The sequence below is a fragment of the Anabrus simplex genome, chromosome 2 (genome assembly GCF_040414725.1).
Source record: "Anabrus simplex isolate iqAnaSimp1 chromosome 2, ASM4041472v1, whole genome shotgun sequence".
NCBI classification, from domain to species: Eukaryota; Metazoa; Arthropoda; class Insecta; order Orthoptera; family Tettigoniidae; genus Anabrus; species Anabrus simplex.
The window spans coordinates 586,335,011-586,359,399 of NC_090266.1; positions in this window are offsets into that span (position 1 = coordinate 586,335,011).

A 24,389-nucleotide genomic window follows, 5' to 3' on the forward strand; every position below is an offset into this window, starting at 1 on the left:
AAAGAAATGTTCTTTCCAAGTACCTGACATAAGGACATTGTTCCAGGCGATATCACTGCTCTGTGACTCTTATTACAACTGATCACTTAGTATTTCTCTTCGCCTTATCTTGATCTACACACTGCTCGTTCCGATCATTCTGTGAAGAACAACTTTATTCTAAATATATTCCTGATAACTTCGTATAATACACATTGAAATGATCATGAGGTTATGGAATCTCGAATATGCATGTGGTATATAAAGGGACGAAGAAAAACGTTTGATATTTCAGCCATTATCTTGTACTGTTTGTGAGAGTGTCAAAATGGAAAAACATTTTTGTCCTCTGTCAACGGCATATGAATGGGTTATTTTCAAAACCCTCTAAATCAAGAATTGCGAACTTGTGGAAAAACAAATAAAACTGAATAAGTAATAACACAGAGAATCTTTATAAGAAGTTTTGATTCTGAAACTTTATTAATGACTGAAGAAATCATTGACTTGTATAAACTGTTACATTTTTTGCTATACTGGTTTAGAAGTTCATGACTCAGAGTATTTCAAAAACTGATGAAGGTTGCTTGACAATTATATTTAGATAAATGGCAAATTTAGGTTCCATTTATGAACTGACGCATATTTGTCACAATAATATGCTGAATTATATTCTTCACCTTCTCAGAAAATGATTCACATTTCAGTTAGTAATAATTTATGCCGAGAAACTCACAAAAGAATGCGTGCATGCCTGCCTCTTGCCCGGGGACCCCGGGTTCGATTCCCGGCCAGGTCAGGTATTTTACCTGTATCTGAGGGCTGGTTCGAGATCCACTCACCCTACGTGATTACAATTGAGGAGCTATCTGACGGTGCGATGGCGGACCCGGTCTAGAAAGCCAAGAATAACGGCCGAGTGGATCCGTCGTGCAGACCACACGACACCTCGTAATCTGCAGGCCTTCGGGCTGAGCAGTGATCGTTTGGTAGGCCATGGCCCTTCGGGGCTGTTGCGCCATGGGGTTCGGTTCGGTTCCTTAAAACATATTCTAAAATGAACATCCTTTGTAATCGATATCCTTGTTTGTGATATTCCAGTCATACACACGTTTCTACAAACTTCGTATTCCCTCACCATTAGGTAGTATCATAGATGTTACTCCCCATTAAACAACAAGCATCATCATCATCTTTTCAAGGGCACCGTTATTGAATAAAATACGTAATAAGTGAAAATGAATTCTTACTGTGTGTCAAGAGAGAGTCTGGTAACCGGTGCCGCAATAGTAGCAATTGTGTAGCTGAAATTAATTGGCCTTAGGTTTCGACTGATTCTCCGAGAATTAAAGTACGGTAACTTCTCCAAAGTGTGTGTGTAGACTGATAGTGGAAGAATCCGAAAAAAACACAGCTGATATTAGTATGTTGATTAAAATCTGGCTTTCGAACTTCTTCTTTTACAAGTTACTTTACGTCGCACCGACGCAGATAGGTCTTACGGAGACGATGGGATAGGAGAGGGCTAGGGAAAGGAAGGAAACAGCCGTGGCCTTAATTAAGGTACAGCCTCAGCATTTGCCTGGTATGAAAATGGGATATTACGGGAAACCATCTTCAGGGCTATCGACAGTGGTGTTCGAACCTTCTATCTCCCAAATGCAAGCTCACAGCAGCGCGCCCCTAACCGCACGGCTAACTCGCTCAGCAGGTTTCGAAAAATGTAGCTTACTAGTCCTGTCGCGGATTATGAATTGACCTAATCAGCAAATATAAAGAATTAAACTTGCAACTTCATTGCAATCTCGCGGATTTCTATTTGTTCCACTCAACAAATTTCAGAATGTAGAAATCGAAATGCAGTGTTTACAGCAGTCAAATTTAACTCTTGCAGAATTGCCAAGGGTCACTTCTTTAATTCATCTAGAATTTGTCTTTATGAACTCTGACAAATGCAAGTAACGTGTCAACCGAAGTACTTGTTACATTGCTAACACGGAGTCAACAAGTCTCTTGTTCTCAGAAGTGGATGGAACAATTAGAAATAAACAAAACCTGTATAATACAAGGCGTCAAAGTAAGATTCATCATTACTTTCTCCCTTCGAGAGAAAGGTCTAACTGTACACGAAGAATTTCATACTAAGCTCGATAGCTGCAGTCGCTTAAATGCAGCCAGTATCCAATATTCGGGAGATAGTAGGTTCGAACCCCACTGTCGGCAGCCCTGAAGATGGTTTTCCGTGGTTTCCCATTTTCACACCAGGCAAATGCTGGGGCTGTACCCTAATTAAGGCCACGGCCGCTTCCTTCCCAGTCCTAGCCCTTTCCTGTGCCATCGTCGCCATAAAACATATCTGTGTCGGTGCGACGTAAAGCCAATAGCAACAAAAGAAAAAAGAATTTCATAGACAGTATAAGAGTTAAGGGAAGTACCTACTGTATCGACATGATATGCAATCGCACCGCAAACCAAAATTGCAAAGATTATCGGTCCCACCGTGCGTTTAGAGACAGGCAACAGAAAACAGTTGCGAGAAGAGAACTTGTACAGTTCCATATTACAAGGAGAAGGCTGTGTCAAATCACCATCAAAGGAATACTGTCAGGAGCTAGAGGAACAATTCCTCTCTCTGTGTTCCAGGTTCTTCAAATAATTAGATTTCAACATACAATCCTTGCACTAGATCGCGTTAATGGCCTTAAGAAGCTCAATTTATACACTGAGGAACCATCTTCATGGACATGGCCCCCTGTTAAATAGAAGAAAGAAAAGGGTGAGAAAAAAAGAAGTCCTCGGTATACTTTGTCTTGTGGCACCCCATTAAGGCGACATTCCAGAAATAAAATCGATATTTTGGTCTTTTTGGTGAAATTTTTTATGACTGAAATTGAAAGGAGTGAGTTTCATTTTTCTTCTTACGAAGTTATTCCGCTGAATTCTAACAACTTATCACTGGAATAATGCTTTGTTTGCAAATTGAAATTTTACATTTAAATCCCATTTTCCCCCATAATATTCTGCCAAACGTAACAAAATTTGTATGGTATATGTATCACAGTTATATTAAGAAACCTGCGTGGAATTATTGATTGCAGAATTTTTTAAAGTAGTAGGGATCTACCTAATTACGAATTTGCATTAACATGTTTCACGAAAAATGGAATTAAATATTTCAAAAAATACTTTGGAAAACTATTATTTGTATATGAAAGAAATGTTCGTGATATCTCTACTTTTATGTAGGTGATATTCCCATAAAGTTTCGTGAAAATCCATGCGTTAGGTAAAAATATATTTTTATCTCCGGAGTGTCGCATCAATTTAGGAAGTTGTTTCAAATAAAATAACAAATTTAGACTTGCAACTGATTGCGCTCTGCTGGGGTCCTTTGCTATTCGAGATAGCTTGATTGCATAACTGCTTTCTGATAGATGACAGGTGATCAAACCTTTTAACTCCTCAAACTTAAAAGTATGAATGCTATGACAAGGAAACGCATTTTCCTGTAGGCAGTAACATCAATATAATCTATAACTAAATATAAACACAGTAAGCACAATGAGTATATTCGAGTCAGTGGGTATTTATTTCAACCCATAGAGCGCTTAATGACCATTTCGGATATATTCCTTTCCTAGCGTGCCTTCACTTTTAACCAATTTAAATTATTTTCCTTAAAACCCCAAGTTTTTGACAATAGACTTTGGGTTCAAATATTATGTTTTCCACTTCCTCCCCCCCCCCCCGAGATATCCTAAAGGCACCTCACCCGGACCTGAATTCAGCACAACCATGTGTATAGTTAGACCTTGAGATTTATGGGTGGTCACTGCCCAAGTCAGCGTAAATAGAAACTGTCTGTGTGTACAGGAGCTACCACGATCGTTACAAACTTCTGTTAGGATTAATTTTCGAAAATCTATCCCATTGACCAGCAGTGACCTAAAACTCTACAGTTCATTTTCCATGTTGAAGAAATATGTTACCAAGTTTGGAGACGACCTCATCACTACCGAGGGAGTTGGCTGCGCGGTATAACCGTGCAGCCGTATGGTGGGCTCGAAACTCACCATCGGAAGACCCGTAACGGGGTGTTCCGTGGTTTTCATTTTCACTCCAAGTAAATGTTGCGTCTATAACTTAATCCAGACCACAGCTACTTCCTTCCCAGTCCTAGCCGTTCCTGCCTAATCGTCGCCAAAAATCTGTCTGAGTGTATGCGACGTTAAACTATTAGAAAGAAAGCAAGAAAGAAAGAAAGAAAGAAAGAAAGAAAGAAAGAAAGAAAGAGGATCCTATCATTTTTACGATCGAAAATCGTAGAAATTAAACAGGTGAAATGTAAGTTAAAAAGAAAAGAAGAAACGTCTGGTAGGCAAACAATCACATACGCTTACACAGTTAATTTTACACATTCAAAGAATACGTGTGTTGCGCAAAGAGAGAGAGAGAGAGAGAGAGAGAGAGAGGAGATATTTCAATTTTATCTAAATTTACTTTTAGTTGACCAGCAATACACCTAATTTACCTAATTTCTTTTGATTAAGGAATATTTGTACCAAATTTAGAAGCGATCTATCGAAATATCGACATTGGGCCTTCATTCAGACGAGTGTACTTGGCTTACGGTAGGTAGATCACTGTTCCAAAGTACACTACTACTACTACTACTACTACTACTACTACTAATAATAATAATAATAATGCTCCTTAAAAGTTCCTTAAACTGCTATCAGATTCAAAGGACTCTAGAATGGCACTTTTTCATTGAGAAAGGATTACTTTATGTGCTAAGAATCTTTTGACACGGATTTACGCTCCGTTAAAAATGTTTCAAGTACCTACTGACTGCTTCGTTATTCTATCCCACACCGAGCTCGATAGCTGCAGTCGCTTAAGTGCGGCTAGTATTCAGTATTCGGGAGATAGTGGGTTCGAACCCCACTGTCGGCAGCCTTGAAGAAGGTTTTCCGTGGTTTCCCATATTCACACCAGGCAAATGGTGGGGCTGTACCTTAATTAAGGCCACAGCCGCTTCCTTCCCATTTCTAGCCCTTCCCTGTCCCATCGTCGCCAAAAGACCTATCTGTGTCGGTGCGACGTATAGCAACTAGCAAAAAAAAAAAAAAATTCTATCCCACAACCTTCAGCATTCAAAGGGAATGCTTAGGACATTCTGTTAGTCAGATCACGTGTGTTACCTCCTTCGGTGGTAAGGCTACGACTTGAGCCCACAGTTTAGCTTCGTTTCTATGCTCCATTGTAAAATAAGTGAGAAATTCCCATTTTGTTATTAGGAGTGTTTCTGAATTCCACTCCACTGAGGAATGATTCATTACAAAAGACTGCACAAGGGAATGGTCTTCCATTTTTAAATCCCCTTGGTCACCCTCCAGTGCACTTGGCCAGACAACACAGGTGAATACACCCCACTTCCTGGCGGGAACCACGGTCACCTGGTGGGGAGATACACGTGGCTACATAAAGAGTGAGTCAGCCTGTTTTTGTTGAATATAAATATTATCCCTGCGGGAATGAATCATAGTAGAGCACTGTGATTACAGGAAAGAGGAGGAGCCGTTTCACTGGCATGGTACGAAAAATTGGTGTAGTTTCGTCCACAACTAAAATGTTACTGGTGATGCTTGTTGTTTAAAGGGGCCTAACATCTAAGAATCATCCGCCCTAAAATGTTACAATAGTGGCTTGTAGTGTGGGGTGTTATACGCAGTTGAAGACGTATGTGCGGGACCACCCTGTTACGAAATCAGAAGAATTAACCAGATGTGGCTAAAATCCCCTACCAAGCCGGGGAACCGAACCCAGAACCCTCTAAACCGAAGAACTCGACGCTGTCCTTTCAGCCAAAGAGCAAGACTCATGACTATAATAATAATAATAATAATAATAATAATAATAATAATAATAATAATAATAATAATAATAATAATAATAATAATAATAATAATAATGTGCCGTGTTTCCTAAAACTGCTTAACAGCTATGGGATTAAAAATACGCCGAAATGTCCATTATTATTATTATTATTATTATTATTATTATTATTATTATTATGACATGTTTCACTATATTATTGTCTCATTTTATTCTCATTCATTTGTATCGTAATAAAATAAACATGATCAAGTTTCGCAAATTATTCCATATTCTGAACTAATGACTCATAAAAGCAAAACAAATAATCTATTGCACAAGGTTGCCGCGGTTCGATTCCCGGCCAATGTATGTGGGATACTTGCAATGAAAAGTCACGTTCCAGTGGTTTGGATTCCACGTAAAACATGATGTCAAAAGATCTGTGGTGACGGTGATTTTCATTTTAAAGAAAAATACATGGAAATGACCTTCTTCTTTGGCGTAAGAATGCATGCTTGTGAAATGTAAGTCACATTGGTGATTATCATAATATATTCGTAATGGGATGTCCTCCTCGCGCATGAATGAGTTTTGTATCCTCTCAAACGTACTCTATACCAAACCATCAACTTACTCTCGTGGTAAACGGTCCCAGTTTTCTACAGCAACATCGGTGAACTCCAGAACCGAGCGGAATGGCCAAGCTCTGCATTCGGAAGACGAGTGGGTTCAAATCCCACCGTCTGCTGTCCGGAGAATGGTTTTCTGTGGTTTCCCAAATATTCTTCCAGGTAAATGTCGGGACAGTTCTTATTCATAGGCCACAGCTGATTCCTTCCATCTCCTTACCCAGTTTCATTCTCTATCATTCATTTCATCTTCATTAGCTCCTCAAACGAGGTTGGCGTCAGGAAGGGCATCTTGCCGTGAAAACATGCCACATGAATTTATCACATTTCATCTCCGACCCCGTTTCAGGAGAGGTAGGAATACATACATACATACATACATACATACATACATACATACATACATACATACATGCATCTGTGAGCTCCCGAAGAGTAGCACGCAAGCCCGATACCATTCAGTTCTGAGGACTACTGGTAAGCAGGCCAGTCCATGCTCCTTGATGATACTGATGCGCACTAAAATGCGATGTTGTTTTACATAGTGATCGACTTAATTGCAAACGCACAGCTACGTGACCAAAACCGCATAACCAACTCGCTCGGTGTGTGATTATTAAAGTGATAGGCCTACAAGAAGCCAAAATTCACAACGGCATTCCTCATACTTTTTTGATAACAGAAATGTGATTCAAATCACTGTGAATAATAATAACAACAATTAAATAGTTTGAATGGAATTATCTTTTTCTTCCCTTTTCCTTCTTAATCTGTTTACTCTCCAGGGTTGGTTTTTCCCTCGAAATCAGCGAGAGATTCCCACCTCTAGCGCCTCAAGGGCAGTGTCCTGGAGCGTATGGGTCTGGATACAACTGGGAAGGAGGACCAGTACCTCGCCCAGGAGGTCTCACCTGCTATTCTGAACAGGGGCCTTGTGGGTGGGATATTGGAAGGCATAGGCATGGAAGAGGGAAGGCAGCGGTTGTGGCCTTAAGTTAGGTACCATAGCGGCATTTCCCTGGATGGAAAGTGGGAAACCACGGAAACCACTTCAAGAATAGCTGAGGGGGGAATCGAACCTACATCTACTCAGTTTACCTCCCGAGGCTGAATGGATCCCGCTCCAGCCCTCGTATAACTTTTCAAATTTCCTGGCAGAGCAGAGAATCGAACCCGGGCCTACGGGGGTGGCAGCTAATCACGCTAAGCACTACATCCACAGAGGCTTACTTGAATGGAATTATACGATTTAGAATTAAACATGTTCTAGTAATTATTGTTGCTCCCTGCGTAGAAATGTCAACAAATGGACGCGTGGAGAGACTTTAAAGAGCTGGCGTTCCGCACTGCTTGCTGTAGGACTACACACCTTTGCGAAAGCACTCGAGGGGTACAATAATTGCACACATACTGGTTGGCATACCACAGGTAGAGGTTGACTTTAAGTATGCTCGGTCACGAATTTATATCTGATCAAGGTTACAATAATTATATGTTCGTTTTTAAGACACAGGACCATGCTACATATGTTCGCTTGAAAAGTAATCATATGTGAACATACAAATAAAATGTTTATGAAGAATATGACACAGATCACGCGCAATGTTCTTTTATCTATCAATGGTGTTATATTATAACTGTATCGAATCATTCTTGGGTAATTCATATGAAGATAATTATTTCAACCGCATCAACCAAACACTCAATAAAGATGGTTAAAGTAACTTACGAGTACAACTTCGAAAAATATCAGTTTCTTAGCACTATTTGTATCTTGAAAGAAAATGCAGTGTTGGCGAAGAACAACAGAAATGGTCATTTCATGGCGTAGAGTCCTTCAGAAACGAATGTTATTTTATAAGTTCCTCGCAGACACACTTTTCTCAGAAAAAAATGAACCTGCAGATGTAATGTTTACTGTGGGTATCCGCAGAGTTTGTGTCTACGTGGGAGCAGAATTACAGATATTTTGATGATAATTAAAATTAAGTCCGATAAAATATTAAATGCTAGGAGATTACTATTCATCACGAATATTTTGTTTTCAACTTTTTGTAAGTTAACTTGAATTTTTCAGATTTTAGTAGTAGTTTGTTTTATAACGTGGCTATTGATATCGTGGTCATAGCTACGGAAACGCCAGCTTTACGTGGGATTCAAACCACAGGGATGTGAATTTTCATTTCTAGAATCTCACACACACTGGCCAGATTCGAACTGCTGCCGGCTTGGTGAAAAGTCAGTGACGATGCTACTCGGCTATCTCGCCCCATTTTTCAGATTGTATCACATTTCCATCCCCTCACCCCCACCCCATTGAGTATTCCAGCTATAACCGAATTATTTCTTTATTGTTGCTTAACGTAAGGGGTTTTAAGAATAGTGTTCAGATGTCCCATTTATTTAGCGAATCCTGTTTGATACCTAGAGTAGCTGTATACTCTGTAGGACATTATTAATCTTTTCTTTTTTTCTTTTTTTACGTCTCACCGACACAGATAGGTGTCATGGCGACGATGGGATAGGAAAAGGCAAGGAGTGGGAAGGAAGCTTTGATGATGATGATGCTTGTTGTACAAAGGGGCCTAACATCGAAGGTTATCGGCCCCTGGGAAGGAAGCGGCCGTGGCCTTAATTAAGGTATAGCCACAGCATTTGCCTGGTGTGAAAATGGGAAACCACGGAAAACTATCTTCAGGGCTGCCGACAGTGGGGTTCGAACCCACTATCTCCGGGATGCAAGCTCACAGTTGCGCGCCCCTAACCGCACGGCCAACTCGCCCGGTCATCTATTATTAATCTAGAAACATTACAAGTTGTATTCACTTTCTATTATTTTGCACTTCCATGACCTGAGGCGGTCCGTATCAAAACTCGCTTTATCCGCCATATGTGATTATTCAAGAATGACTAAAAATGTGTAATTTTTGTAATATAAGTCTCACTTATTTAATTGTATTATCGTGCATTCAAGTCTAATGTCGGAGTGTCGTCTTATTGAGGAATTATATATACGGTTAGTAGTACGTCAATAAATTAAAATTGTATTTTGGATAAGACGAGTTTTTGACCATAAAAAAGACAAGAAAAGAGGAAACATTGTGAATATAATGTTATAATAAAAATTCTAGTACAATAAAACACATTTCTCCTATCAGTATAATAAACTAAACTAAAATAAACTAAACACTTCAATAGATTTGTCACATTTACATCCGATCGATCGACACTGAGTACTTGGAGAAAACTTTCTTTATAGGCTACACTGCACTCAAAATAGAACAACATTCAACAATAAAACATCACTTTGATGTTTCCAATCATGTTTGTAATGCATTACACACTCAAATCTGATTACTCCTCTTGAGATCCATCACAAAGAACTTCTGTCTTTTGAACGAGATTGTTTACGACTACGGCGGGACGGGTGAAAGTTGCGAGATAACAAGTAGCTCGACCTTCAAGCTCGTCAGTTTTGCTAATACTGGAACCCTTTGTAATAATGCATAATGATGTTATTGGGTTTATGTCCCACTAACTACTTTTACTGTTTTCGGAGACGCCGAGGTGCCGGAATTTTATCCCGCAGGAATTATTTAATGAGCTTTTAAATCTACCGACACAAGGATAATAGACTTTAGCACCTTCAAATACCGCCGGACTGAACCGGGGTCGAACCCGCCAAATTGAGCTCAGAAGCCCAGCGCTCTGTCGCCTGAGCTCCGCACCCTCACCCTTTTTGCCAGTGGGTTTGTGTATTCAGTGTTCTGATGAGAAACTTGGGATGTAGAAGAAAAAATATACGAAATCATTAATTAACGAAGGCAGAATTAAGATACTTCAAGTAGACACAATGATATTTTCCCCAGCAGAAATATATTTATGAGGCCTCAATGTATACCCATGTTCATAAAAATCAGAACACCTTGAAAGACTAGGGATAGGAAGTTGATATTCTCAGAACATGTGCATTAGTATATTCTGAAGAAGCACCCCCGACTGGTAAAATGTGCCTGCGGCTCCCGTTGTCGCTATGAACCGAAGGTAATGGATCAGTGTGACTTGAGCAGATGTGCAGGATACCTCGCAGACGCATGCGAGAACCGTACCGTTAAATGAGTGAGTTAGAAAGAGGGCGCATTCTTGGCATGAGAGAACGTGATGCATCCATCCGTGAAATTGTTGCTCGTGTGGGACGAAGTGTGTCGGCAGTGCAACGGATGTATGTAGAACGGTTCACAGAAGGCCGCAGAACACGACGAGGTGGGTCTGTTCGCACCACATAGACCTCGCCCCGAGAAGATCGACACCTCATCCGAATGGGAATGGCATTGCAGGACAGATCTGCGTCCTCCTCGGCTCTGGCGCAACAGTGGAACAGTGTAGCATGTCGTACACTATCAGGAGTGTCAGTCCGTCGCCGTTTATTACGGTCTGGGTTATTGGCGCGTCGTCCACATCTCCGCCTACCTTTGACTAGTGTGCATAAACATGCTAGACTGCAATGGTATATGGAATGACGTAACAAGGGACATGAATGACAGCATATAGTGTTTTCGGACAAATCCATGTTTTGTTTGTTTCACCGCAGAGAGGGGGAGAGGTATCACATTGACTGCATTCGCACAAGACATACAGCGCCAACTCAAGACCTTATGATGTGGGGTGCTATTAGGTACAACCACAAATCACAGTTGATACGTGTCCAGGGCACTGTAAACAGTTTGACCTACGTGATTGACATCTGCGTTCCGTAGCCATACTTTTTCTGCACGACACCCCAGATTGACATTGTGCGTCCCGTAGCCATACCTTTTCTGCACGACACCCCAGACGCCATATTTCAGCAGGACAATGCGCGACCACATGTTGCTGCACGAACACGTGCCTTCTTGTTGTCACAGGATGTCAGACTGTAGCCCTGGCCTTCCCGATCACCGGACTTGTCGTCAATCGAAAATGTGTGGGATATGGCGAAACGGCGGGTGCGGCGACATGACCCAATGCCAACCACCAAAGATGAACTGTGAAACCAGGTGAATGCAGCATGGATGGCTATACCCCAGGACGCCATTCGCGCCTTATACGCGTCGATGCCAGCACGCATGGAACAAGTTATCAGTGCCAATGGAGGACCCAGTGCCTACTAGGCAACGGGACATCTGCTGAACCTAAGTGACTGAAATACTAATCGTTTCTGCAGAACATACTAATGAACATGTCGTGTGAATATGAACTTCCTATCTCTAGTCTTTCAAGGTATTCTGTTTTTTATGAACATGAGTGTATTTAATGGTAACAACTCTCAACTAAAATATTAGGATGTGACATTCGTAGCACCTCTCACTTTTCTCCTTAGTTTTTCTCCAGGAATCCGGATCTTCGTATTCCTCCGTTCAACCTTCCGCAACAGGAGTAATATTTTCCGTCATCCTAAGACTCTGTATTCAGAGCACAAAACTGCATGAAATACTCCAGGGCTGGTTTTTCCTTCGGACTCCGCGAGGGATCCCACCTCTACCGCCTTAAGGGCAGTGCCGTGGAGCGCCAGACTTTGGGTCGGGGTGATACAATTTGGGAGGAGGACCAGTATCTCGCCCAGACGGCCTCACCTGCTATGCTGAACAGGGGCCTTGTGGGAGTATGGGAAGATTGGAAGGGGTAGACAAAGAAGGCAGAAGGAAGCGGCCGTGGCCTTAAGTTAGGTACAATCCCAGCATTTGCCAGGAGGAGAAGTAGGAAACCACGGAAAACCACTTGGAGGAATGGTTGAGGTGGGTAATGAACCCACCAACCCTCTACTCAGCTGACCTCCCGATGCTGAATAGACCCTATCCATCCCTCTTACCACGTTTCAATTATAGTGGCAGAGCCGGGAATCGAACCCGGACCTCCTGGGGGTGACAGCTAATTTCATTAATCACTACACCACAGAGACGGACACAAATCAATTAACTAAAATAATGATAGAAAAGTAGATGTAATAATAAAATGGCTCAATTATTGTCTTATGCAAAAAAAAAAACATGCTTCTAAAAATGCTCAACCAATCAATAAAGAACTTGGAGTTTTGCCATTCAGTTTAGGGCACTAATGTGAAGCAGCAATGGACCAACTTTTCTGAAGAGTAGATGCCATTCTGTTTCGGATATATCAAGATAGGTGGAATGTAAATTAAAGTTCTGGATATGCTATTTTCTTTTCTAATCTTATATCTGAAGAACTATCATCCCGAGACCTGCTGGTGTTAGGCCATAAAAGAGATTGCTACCGTAAGAAGATAACTCTTCAATTTGCTTTCAGTCTGATTATTGTAAATAGGCTTGCCACCTAAACGAAGTTTCCTGGATTGAGTTAACTTCAGTTGCTTCCTCGACATCGACTCAAGAATTTCAAATTTATGTGTACCTCCCTTATTTTCCTGTCATCTTTCCTAATAGCTCCTAGGACATTATTTAAAATTTCAGCCAAGTAGGTATTTATTTCCATCTTTGTTTGGTAATCACCTGGCATCTGGTAACATAAATGTGAAATTCTTACATCAGTATCCGTTCAAATTTAAGTAGGGTAACTGTGGAGATAATACGCATCATTACGCCGTTCTATTTTAATACTTGCCTTTCTTTCAAACAGATAAAATTATAATTCATTCTTAGTAACTTCTGTATGTAGAGACACGCTATATACCACAATGCAACAGTGTATGTAGTAAACAGAATCTGTTAAAAATTGTTCGTATACTTCCTTATTACCCCAGGTGTAATAATAACAATGAGCAGCTTGGTGTCCATCATCCACACCTGACAGTGAACAGAAGACAAATAGCGGGATAACTATTATGCAGTAGTGTTTAACAGAAACACATTCAGTTGATGTCAAAGCACTTATGTGTACGATTACCCACCGCGCACGGTTTCCCCACTTTCTCCTAAATATAACTTTACCAAGTCCACTGAAACGTGCAACCAACCAACCAACCAACCCTATGACACCATTCATAACAGGACTGGCTGTATAAGGAATGGCATTACTAGCACCGGTCACACCTCAGTCACTTTCGTGTTGTTGTAGCCAAGGATGAGACTGAGACAGACTAATCAAGGTAGTAAATTCATTCTGATTGTAAGCATTATCTCTTACCAAAAATGGATCCGAGCATTTGATCACCATCATAATCATAATCATCATCATCACCATCATCAACAACAACAACAAAAACTATCTGTAGTTGCCCGGGTGTGGTGTACGGCCCTCTCCATCTCGTACTGTCCTTATACCATTCATCTTCCACTAACTTGTCTCTACAGTGCCTACTTCTTCACTAAATCAAACCACTTTCTTCTCGTTCTTCCTACAGGTCGACATCCTCCCACCTTTCCTTCAAATTCCCTCTATGAAACTGTGTTCGCTGGCATCCTCTTCACGTGTCCATGCCACTTAAGTCTCGATTTCTGGATCTTAGCCAGGACAGAATATCATACACCCACTAGTTATCTAATCTTCTCATTCCTGACTTTGTCCTTCCCTGTCTTCTGTACCATGGTGCGAAATAATTTCGTTTCAGAAGCCTGGAGTTTAGAAATATCTCTATTGATCATTGTGGTTGTTTCAAGGCTGTATGTAGGAATCGATATATAATAAGACGTGTAGAGTCTCATTGTTTTCAGAGGTACCTGTTCATTCCTCAGCAGCCACCTTACTTGATGGTTGAATTGTGTCACCTTGCTGATTCGGTTGTACACCTTATGTTTTGCCTTAATCTATCTATATAAATAAAATTGTAGGGGGTCCGCTGTCTGTAATTTCTTTTGTTTTGCCAATTTTTCAGATATTTATCCGTTTTAGGTCAACTCAAGACCGAATCGGTGGTTTTTACGTTTCGTGTCTGTTTGTTTGTCTGTTTGTCTGTTCCACCATCACGTCGAAACGGCTGGATAGATCTCAACCAAACTTCAAATTTAGAGTATACTCATCCCAAGGAAGGTTTCGATATGCATATCATTTTAAAATCTTTGCATACATGGGGGGTTTATAGGAAAACCAGAATGGTTTTTCCACCATCACGTCGAAACGGCTGGATAGATCTCAACCAAACTTCATATTTAGAGTACACTCATCCCAAAGAAGGTTTCGATATGCATATCATTTTAAAATCTTTGAATACATGGGGGGTTTATAGGAAAACCAGAATGGTTTTTCCACCATCACGTCGAAACGGCTGGATAGATCTCAATCAAACTTCATATTTAGAGTATACTCATCCCGGGGAAGGTTTCGATATGCATATCATTTTATAATCTTTGAACAGACGGAGGGTTTATAGGAAAACCAGAATGGTTTTTCCACCATCACATCGAAACGGATGGATAGATCGCAACCAAACTTCATATTTAGAGTATACTCATCCCGTGGAAGGTTTTGATATGCATATCATTTTAAAATCTTTGAATAGACGGGGTGTTTATAGGAAAACCTGAATGGTTTTTCCACCATCACTTCGAAACGGCTGGATAGATCTCAACCAAACTTCACATTTAGAGTATACTCATCCCTGGGAAGGTTTCGATATGCATATTATTTTAAAATCTTTGAATAGACGGGGGTTTATAGGAAAACCAGAATGGTTTTCCTCCATTTTCTCTTATACTATTGATTTTCTGTAAACTTCGTTTACCGTACGTGAAACGTCTCTTCATTATAAACAACTTTCGTTATGTTCATAATTTACCTTACTCTTCACATGACGGAGAAATTTACAATTTTCCGCTGGTATCATGCTCTGCATTGAGTGATCGACAGACCGACAACGAACCTACAGGTTACCGTGGCAACGTCTCTGACTGCATACCAGCAGGGAAGTAACGTATTGCCATTTTCCTCATCATGCTTTTAAATTCGTGTTTGTTCCTTGGGTAGAAGAAAAGAGAGGCGTCAATCGGCCTATCTGCGGGATATTGGCGGAATATCGTTGGATGTTATAACCGCCCTCGAATAGATTAAGTAATAACACCATTAGTCATCGTCTTATTATTTGTTTACCTAAGAATCACTGGACCTAAATTTCTCCTCTGTTACGCTTTATTATATCCATAACTCACACTAGCATAATTTATTGAGGGGCATTTGATTTTCCAATACATTAACTTGGCATTTACATATTTGTCGTTATCCGGCTGTCCTCAGTTATAATCCATTTTCTATTACTTCCAACTTTCTTAACTGTATTATTTTCTTCCTTAATTACGCCGTATGTACGCGAGTGCTACAAACTACTGGATGTATTTCCACCAAGACTCATATTTAGAATATACCTGTCCTTGATAGGTTTTAGGGCAAATATTGTTTCTAAATCCCTGAACTGACTGGGGGTTTATACGAAACCGAAACAGTGATTTTTGCACTTCCACAAAATATACACAACCAACGTTAATTTAAATCTACCTGCCTTGGAAGAAATTAATTTCTAAACCTTTTTTCTCATGTGCATCATTTCGATACGAGGATTAATAAGGGAGATATCATTAACGGACCGTTTTTCTGTACAAGTCCCATTGGACTTAACTCACGAGCGAGTGCGTGTAAAGCGTATTCCTTATAACTTGAAAACTACTGAAGACATTCGAACCAAAATTTATATTTAGCATCCACCTGTCCAAAGGTAGGTTTTAAACCTAACTAACATTTCATGTTCCGGAATGGACTATCGGTTTATAGGGAAACGAAATGGTGATTTTACTCTTCCACAATATATACAGAACAAGACCAACCTGACTGGAAATCGACCAAACGTGATGGAATTCCGCCTCTAAACCTTTTTTTTTCATGTGCATTGTTTCGTCAGGATGATTAATAAGGGAGATATCATGAAAGGTCACTTATGCAGGTTAAGTCCAGCGGACATAGCCCAAAAGGTGTTTTACATAGAGCAGATTCCTTATCCGTATAAATCAAATCGTAACGTAATAGTCTACACTGACTATTTTTGCGAAATTTTCGTACAGCTTTCCGTTTAAGGAGTAATAATGACCATCTCCATAATTTTTGGTTTAGTTTCCTGAAAGTCCTAATTCTTTCCCGCCTCGCCCAAAATCCAGATTGCAGCATAATCTGCCAGAAGAAAAAGAAGATAATTGAAATTTGACAAAATTATACGTTTTAGCCTGTAACGAACGGAAAACGTCCTAGATCATTAAATTTTTCACTTTTTATCCCCGAAGAATATCGAAATATGCAGGCAATTTTAATGATGGTGCAGACCTTCGGAAATTCCTATCACATACCGGATTGCACATACTCCGTTCAATTTGGAATGATCTACTACCTTGGTCTTATGACTTTTTGCCGTATCTGTATCCCTTTTACGTTTGATTTTTCTCCATTAATCGATGTTAAGTCAATTTGGAATTTTCACATGCATAATTCATACCTTCAATTACTTATATGAAATACAGAATCATCAAACTCTTCACGAAAATTGGCCCACCCAGTAGCCATATGTGAGCCAAATGCTATGTATGTAGCTGTTACATAATTATCCGAAAAGTAATGTAATGTGAGATAATCTTACAAAACCTGTACCCTGTTCCGCGTTTCTAACTCAATCTGACCCAAAAATAGATGACATATCATAGGACCAGCCATTTAGGCCACTAAATCCGGCGTGTCTTATGGTATAATCCTTTGTCCATATGACGTACGTTTAGTAGCATTTATCTGTAAATGAAGGTCTTCAATATTGTAAACACGCATATACTTTCGTATGTCGATCTATATATATTCACTGATGTCGATTTGTAGTGATCGAGAAAGGGTGGGTCTGCTATTGTAATCAGTACTCCCCACACCGACTTTGACTGGCAGTAGGAAGGGGTTCCTTCTCCAACTCCTGTGTAACTGTCATTAGTAAGGAAAGCCTACAATTGTAATGAATAGTTCACTTCTCGATTTGACTTGCAGAAGGCAAGTGAGCATGCAGTTTTGTTTAAAACTCCCCTACCCGATTGTGTTTGGCAGTAGGCAAGTGTGCCCGCCATTATAAAGAAATGTCCTCTTCTAAAATGTGACTGGCATTAGGCATAGTGGCCTGCTATTTTGATGGAAACTCACTAACTTGGTGTGACTGGCAGTAAGCTGGCTGGCAGTAGGAAAATGGGCCTGGCATTATAATGATAACTGCACAACTCAATTTCGAGTGATAGTAGGGTAATTGCCTGCCATTATAATAAGAACTCCTCAACTGTAATCTGTCTGGAAGTAGGAAAGGGGGCTGCCATTTTAACGAAAACTCCCCAAATCGATTCTGTCCGCGTAGTAGGCAATGGGGCCTGCGATTATAATGTAAACTTCCCAAGTCGATTGTGAATGCAGCAGGCAAGTGAGCCTGCCGTTATATCACAAATCCGTAACAAACACTTTACATTGGAAACAACGTATAGGGACCTCCCCATGCTGTTTCTCGGATAACGCTAAGAGACATGCAATTTTAAAACAATCTTATTTACTGCATGTACACTATTTACTTCGATATTCGAATACAATGTAGAATACCGTAGCGAAGCACGGGTACATTCGCTAGTAGCTGATAAATGTAGGACACTGGACTCCGCAGTACGTGAAATGGTACTGATTTTAGGATAGAAGTCACTCACAGTATTTTGTGTAGATTTGAAAGGTACAGCGGAGCATTGAAAGGATTGTTACGCACTAACTGGTTAGCATGCAAACGTACAGCCTGTGGCAATAAAGTTCGGTAAATGAAGTCAGAATAGTCGATCCGGCAACAATGGCGGCACATAACGCTGCACCTGCGTAGCAGTAGGTTTTGATCACCTGCTCCTAACGTTGTTCAGTTGAGCATCGTGTGTGTGCCGTGTAAGACCTGTTTGACACAGTGCATGTTTAGTGCATTGGTTCTGAACTGCGAACAGGAACATGAACGACCACAAGATCAATGTACAGTTTTGTTTTCAGCTTGGCAAAACACCAAAAGAAACACATGCGATGCTGGTACGTGTTTATGAAGATCAAGCACTGTCCTTTAAGTGTGTGTACGAGTGGTTCGCCCGTTTTCGAGGAGGCCGGGAAAGTGTTTCTACATCCCCCGTAGCGGAAGACCGGCGACCGCCGTCAGTGACGAAAACATTGAGAAGGTGAGGACATTAATCATGAACGATCGGCGATTAACTGTGCGCATGATAGCGGATGAACTGCAGATTAACCGTGAATCCGTGCGACAAATCGTTACCCAGAATTTAGGGATCACTTGACTGACGATCAGAAGCAGGCACGTTTAGAGGCTTCACAGAACTTTGTTGAAACGGTGGATGCGACACCAAATTTCTTGAACTATATCGTCACTGAGGATGAAACCTTGTGTCTCAGGTACGACCCTGAAACGAAACGGCAAAGCATGGAATGGCGTTCGCCGGGATAGCCTCGTCGGAAAAAGGTCACAGCCGAAAAGACACGCATCAAACTCGCTTTGAAAGGAAAGAGATTTGACGATATTCCTGACATCCAACGAAACGTGACGAGGCTTTTGAACGCCATCCCAAAGGAAGCCTTCTTGCAAAGTTTCCAGGACATGTATCGCCGATCTCAGCAGTGCATAGTTATGGGAGGGGACTATTTCGAAGGAGAGTACGGTCACTGTCGTGCATTGTTCATCTATGTTGATAGTACAGGACTATTCACCGAACTTTATTTTCACAAGTTGTATTTGAAAAAGGCGCAAGTATACTCTAGCCGCTCTACAGTGCTGTAGGTTAGTTGCATACATTTTAGTGTTCTGATAGTTCAGATCGCTGATATTTATTCAAATCTCTCTGCAGATCCGTTGTGCGGGTAGAAGACACTTGCGCCTTGGTTGAATACGTTTGCATGCTAACCAGTCAGAACCTAACAACTCTTTACCTACAAGACGACGATCAAGTTTCAACTAAAAATAAAACTTACCTCATTGTAAACATTCAGCAGTATACAATACTCCCGGTATATGAAGAAAGAATACGTACCTGTAAACAAAAAAACAATTCTATGTTTACTCAATTCTATCACAACTTTCCACACAGAATAGTGGTGACTTTTAATTGGATGGTCTAATGTTAAACTGAACCAAATTACATTTAGAAAAAAGGAGTCAACGGTACCGATCAAGTACTTAATGCACGCTCTTTCTTATGCCAGAGGGAACCACGCGGTAGGTGTACTCCAACAGAAGCAAGTGAATTACAGACAAAGGACGACGACCAATCTAGCGCAGATTAACCTAAGGTTCAATGACGGAATAAAATTTACTTTACAGTGTTCGATGACATCACAAAACATAATTCAGCAATCCTAAGAATTGTTTAATTTCTTTTGTTTAACGATTAATCATTTGTATAATTTTTCACATTGATAGAAGTGCAATATCAATACGCAGCTTTTACAATAATTCTAAATATAGACATTTTTCTGCACATAATCTACTCAGAAGTGTTGTACAATTGTTGCACCACATTGTGTAATAAAGTACGAATGTGAAATGCTGAAGTTATAAATTATTAATACACTCATTTGGAGAAAGAATCCCATCATGAAGCAGCCATGGCAGGTGCGCGTGAGTGTACACAGGCACAAGGATATTGTAGTACAAAGAAAAATATCAAAATACTAGCAATTACCCGCGGCTTTGCTCGCGTGGATTTCGTAATTTGATCAAAGTAATCGTTCCTCGACATTATACTAAGACATTATCTGAAAATTCCTAAAGTATAAAAACTCACCCAAAAATTGAGTTTCATTTACCCCAGAAATTCTTTGTAAACCATGTACATGTGAGAAACAGTCTTCTCTCAAGTCGAAAAATTAAATACATGTTTCTTTATTCCAAATACCTATTCCCACATCTGTAAAGGCCCCTGCTGGCGAGATGTAGTGTTTACACTGCACTATGTCTTCTGGTATGGGCTAGAGCAATTTGTTACTTTCATTGACCTGTCTCAGTCTCATCCTTGGCTTTGACAAGACGAAAGTGACCGAGGTATGAGCAATGCTAGTAATAACATTCCTTATGCAGCCAGTTCCTGTTATGAATGGTGTGAAAATATCGCTCATAGGGTCGGTTGGTGGATGCATTTCAGTGGGCTTGGCAAGCTGATATGCAGTATAACTACTGGCTTGTTGGTGAGGAAAGCAACGGGAAACTACCTCACTCCTCCTTTCCCTAATACGTCTCTTCAGTGACGCCTAGGCTATCTATTGATAGCTTTCAGTGGAACTGTGGAGGATCAAACCAGCCTTCGGGCTGAATACCCAACATACAACGTACATCTGTTACATCTTAAGTTTTTGAGATATACTTAAGTATCCCCATAAAAATAATTCAACCCCTTGATCAGTCCTTTTTGAGATATACTGTAGGAAAGCTAAATTTTCCCTCTTTCAGTTCCCCTTAAGTGGCTTTTCCGAAAAAACTATTTATGTTTCTTTACTTTTACAGGCAATTCCAAATACCGGTTTTCAAATCTGTAATATGTTACCTGTCTGATATAATTTGCAGATATAGTCTTTTTAAAAATTCACCCCGTTTGTCACTCCTGTTCACCACCTATTCATCGGATTATGCAAAAACACAAAAATACGTGTTTCCTTATTTTCAATGGAGATTCCTAACACCAATTTTCATGGCTGTAACATCTTCAGTTTTTGAGATATAAGTCTCCTCATAAAAGATGTTCAACCCCTTTCCCCCCATTTTCACCCCCATTAATGAGATTTTCCGAAAACAAAAAATACGTGTTTATTTTTAAAGGAGATTCCAAATACCAATTTTTACGTCTGTAAACTTTTAAGTTTTTGAGATACAGATATCCTCATTTTAAAAATTCACCCCCCTCCTTTTCACCTCCTTAGCGCCGGAATATCTAAAAATCCTCCATTAGTGAGTACCTACACCCTAATATAAACGTATCCCCAAAATGTAATTTCTTTATGTCCAGTAGTTTTGGCTCGGCGGTGATGAACCAGTCAGTCAGTCAGTCAGTCAGTCAGTCAGTCAGTCAGTCAGTCAGTTAGTCAGTCAGTCAGGTCATGTTATTTTATATATATAGATTGTACCACACCGTACAATTATTGCAGTGTAACAAACACTTGCAAGATGCACTTAGGACGGCGTTTAACCACCCGCAGCACGTGCTACGGTGGCTATTTGAACCTTAATTTCGAAGAAAAAGTGTGACGGGTTAGAAGGAATTGCAGGGAAGCGGAGAAATGAAGATCCGGCCTTCTAAAACTCTGTGATTTTGAGTCGAGTCCCACTATATACTTACTTACTTACTTACTTACTTACTTACTTACTTACTTACTTACTTACTTACTTACTTACTTACTTACTTACTTACTTACTTACTTACTTACTTACTTACTTACTTACTTACTTACTTACTTACTTACTTACTTACTTACTTACTTACTTAGTCGTTCCTCTTGTACTTTGCGGTGTCGAGGTTTGGTAGAGAGACCGCCAGGCTTTTTTTATCGCGTGCCATATATTTAGCTTCCCTCCACAGAATACCTCCGGTTTCTAGGCTAGACTTGATATTATCTTTCCACTTAATGGGGGTTCGTCCTCTCCCTATAGGTCCTTAATTCCGGGCTCCCCACATTCTTCGTGGCACTCGTGTTTCCGACATCCTCATCACATGTCTAAACCAACGTAATTGTGCTCCTTCTATGGTGCCTTTCAATGGTGTTACTCCCAATGTCTTCCTAATAGTGCTGTTCCTAATACAGTATTTCCTTGTCTAGTGTTCTATTCTCCTCAGATATCTCGTTTTGACCGCCTGCAGCCTGCTCAGTTTTCTTGTGCCAAGTGCCCATGATTCACAGCTGTATACGAGTAGTGGTAAGTATACTGACTTGTATACTCTAAGTTTGGTCTTCTTTCTCACTTCTTCTTATTGATAAAGCTGCTAGAGAGAGAGAGAGAACGGGAGAGAGAGAGAAAGAGGCGCGTCCAGCAGAGGCAATACGATTATGTTCATCATCAATCCTTCCATCTTCACTCACGATGGCCCCCAGATACCTGAACATTCTTACCTGTTCCAATTCTGTGTCATCGACTTTGATTTTTATCTCTCCTCTCTTTCTTGTGACAGCCATCACTTTAGTCTTGCTCGGATTTATAACCATTCCCCTCTTTTTTCATTTCTCGATTCCAGATATCTAGATTGTACTGTAGATCCCTGGGGATTTTGCTAAAATCGCAACATCATCCGCGAATGCCAGCTATGTTATGTATACAGGTTTCAGTTTGTACTTTCCCACTTTAAATTTCTTAACCTGTTCTTTACAGCTTTCCATGATATTATCTAGGAGCATTATGAACAAGTAAGGTGACTCAATGCATCTCCCTGTCGCACTCGGCTGTTGTGATAAACTCTTCAGATGTACAGTTGGAGGTCCGTACCTGGTTTCTACATTTTCTGTAGAAACTTTTAATTGCTTGCAGCAGGGAAGGATCCACTTTTCGTTTCCGCAAAATTTCCCACAGTACCTTCCATTGTACCTTATCGAATGCTTTGACCAAATCTGGGAAAGCAGACATAAGTGTCACGATTGTGCTCCAAGTTCTTTTCACAAATTTGTCGGATAGTGAAGATCAAATCCTGGATGCTTCTTCTTCCTCCTCTGAACCCACCTTCCTCTTCCACCAAGAGTTCCTCCACTTGACTTCTCAGTCTGGTTTCCAGGATTCTCGAATACATTTTTCCTGGGATACTAAGCAGTGATATGCCCCGATAATTTTCACAAAACCTATTGTCTCCCTTTTTGAATGTCGGGATGATTGTGGCTAGTTCTACATCCTAAAAAGGAAGTTATTTATAGAATTTAAAATACAGTACTGATCATTTCAGTTACAAACATTTTCAATATTTGAAATACAAATTTACTTCTCACAGATCTGTTTAAATAATACTTTAACAGTTCGTAGAATTCGTGCATACTTTTGGTGATTTTGTTGCAATTATTTATGTTTTGCTCGGAGAAAGAATGTAGGTAAAATAAATCATTCGAAAGTAAAATTAATATATCTATTGAACATATTGTTCAAGAAGCTAAGCTGATATAGTCTGAATCATGTGAGCGCAACATGTTTACTAATAGCATAGTCCAAATAATTTTAGAATTCAATCGTCGTTTAAGAGTCAAAGAAATACTCACAGATCTTATGTAACCACTTATAGGCTATAGCAATATTTTTATTTTGGAAATAATTGGATAAACCAGCCGTAACACTCGCTTTTAAGTAGGAAGTAAAGTAAGGCAAATGCATCTCCATACAGTCCATGAAGGCCCTAGGAGGAGTGTAAGGTAAATGTTTCTACTACCCGTAAACTCGGCACCAAGTAGGATAGAGAGATTAGACCTATGCCTGGACAGCTTTGCCTCCAGGAATTAACCTAGTATTCACTGCTGTTGTTAGGCTGAATAAACTTCAGGGACATGTGCCTCTCAAGAAGTGGAAATGTCGTTTCAAATGTTATCGACTTCCTGACGGAGAACTGAACTCGCATCCTTCCAGGTCGACCGACCACGCTTTTGTCGCCTCGGTTAGACACGCTGCTGCCGTTTTGCACCCCCTGCGGTCGAACAGCGGACGACTTCATTCCCGCTTTCGATAAGTTCGCCGAAAAATAACATCCGTGTTTATTCCGGTAACTTTCGTCTGGCGGCGCTTCACTACTCCTTTCCAGCCCGCGCATCAGACAGGCTTGTAAGTAGTAATTTCACTGTGTGCGAGCGATGGAGTTTGATATAATGGCAAGTGAAAAGGGCAAGAAATTGTTGATGATAGGCGGTTGTAAATTCTGTTTCCATAAGTGTCTCGTCGATGGCGTTGATAGAGAACTTACGAGG